Here is a 1,768-nt window from a genome sequence, read left to right as displayed (position 1 = left end):
CGCGTTGGAGGCCACCTCCCAGTGGCCCGGCTGCCAGTGGGCTGTAGCTGCAGAGTTGGCCTTTATGCGGCACTACTGCCATGTGTGCTCCTGCCCGGCCATTTGGGCAGCTATTGCTGAGAAGATGTTCCCAGTGTGGTGGCCTGCTTTGAACTGTGGGTGGCTGTGGAGGGATGTGGTGGGCTGTGGGATGTGTGGATAGGTGTGGGTGGATCGGGTTGGGGGCGGGGGGGCGCTGCTCAGGAGGGATGGTTCCCCTGCCTCTCACAGGGTGCAGCCCCCCCATACAGCTCATGGACTGCCCCCCACCACAGGGCTACAGCCCCCCATAGGGGCCACAGCCCCACCAACAGGAGCCACATAGCTCCACGCTGTCTGACAGTTTGTGGCTGGTCGGGCTGCGTTGGGGGTGGGGGGGAGGCTCTGCCCCGGGGCCCCGCCAGCTGCTGCTACAGCTGGTGAGTGCGGGCTTCTTTTTTGTTTTTGTTTTTTTTAAGTGACGGGGTGCTGGGGCCAGGCGGAGTAGCCATTGGAGTGGGGGAGGGGGCTGCAGGAGCAGGCAGGGGATGGGGCCGGGCAGGGCAGTGAGCAGGGAGGGGTTGAGGAGTGGGTGGGGGATAGACCAGCAGGGGTCCCCCCATGCTTCCCTCTGTGCCCTGCCCCACTTTTTTTTCCTGGGGTATTTTTTTGACCCCCCAGGGGTCTAATTGTGCCCCCGCGCTGCAAATCTGCAGTGCTGGGAACACTCTTGTTCCCGCACATGCCTCTTTCAGCGTCTCAAAGGGCTTTGAGACACTGCAAGAGGCATGTGTGCACTTGTCTGGATGGGCCCAAACTGCAGTCAAGTACTGAGAGAAGTCTTCACCCCACTGTGCATCATCCAGTTAACTCACCAATAGATTTGGGGAAGATAAGATTTGAATATTTGATATGTCAGGATCAAGCAAGGGAAGGGAAAAAGTCTGTCCTTCAGGAATTTGTGTGTGGGCGTGTAGAATTTTTCAGGCTTCCTTTATTTGCTGTAAGTAAGAAAGGAAGGCACAACTTATATTTATTTTCCTTTTCTGATCACTGTTCTGCACAAAGGGCAAAGCCAATAGGATGAAACGTTAATGTCCTGTACTCTCCAGGGAAAAGAGGTGTCCTTACCTCAGGTTTAACTAACTCATGACTACTAATGGAAGGTGAAATCCTAGTGGAGACAGGCTGGTTTCTGGTGCTTACATGTGTTAGAAAACTGAGGTGAAGATTATGGGGCCATCTAAGGTGCACCTCGGTGTATGAACTCCTGTGAAAGCTGCATACTTTCACTGGTCTGCACTACAGTTGGTCCAGTAGAAGATATGATCCATGAGAATCCTTGCCTCTCGCATATCTCCTTGACCATTATGGCAACACCATCACCTCAACACTAGTGTTCTCTATCATAACCAAATGAGTTGAGTGCCTTTGTCACAGTGGAAGGTTTCATTGATTTGATGTCCATAACGCTGTGGGGTTTCCCGCCACAGTAGAAAACCCCGGTGCAGTGAAAAGTTCCCGCCAGCTTTATGCAAACACACGCACCACCATTGGCCAGTTCTAAATTATTCATATTTGGCGACTAGTGATTGGCTTGTTAGTCATATAAAAGTTAAAGCAGTTTCCGCCCAAGTCGGAGAACTCCGCGCACATCTCGGAGTGAACTTGGAGGACTGATCACCCACCAGCGACTCCCTGTCCTCGACTGTCCCGACGTACCCCGACCCCGGTCCCGCCGTAAGACGGC

The 1,768-nt window shown here is 53.7% G+C and overlaps 1 protein-coding gene across 3 annotated transcripts in view; it reads left to right on the top strand.

The window, feature by feature from the left end:
• SKAP1 (src kinase associated phosphoprotein 1) overlaps positions 1 to 1,768 on the top strand; it is a 250,306-nt gene that overhangs the window by 182,873 nt on the left and 65,665 nt on the right. The gene's annotated exons all lie outside the window — the stretch shown is intronic.

Source organism: Alligator sinensis, unplaced genomic scaffold (assembly GCF_000455745.1).
Source record: "Alligator sinensis unplaced genomic scaffold, ASM45574v1 scaffold520_1, whole genome shotgun sequence".
NCBI lineage: Eukaryota > Metazoa > Chordata > Crocodylia > Alligatoridae > Alligator > Alligator sinensis.
The sequence above is the reverse complement of the archived record's forward strand: the minus strand, read 5'-3'. Positions and strand labels throughout refer to the sequence as shown.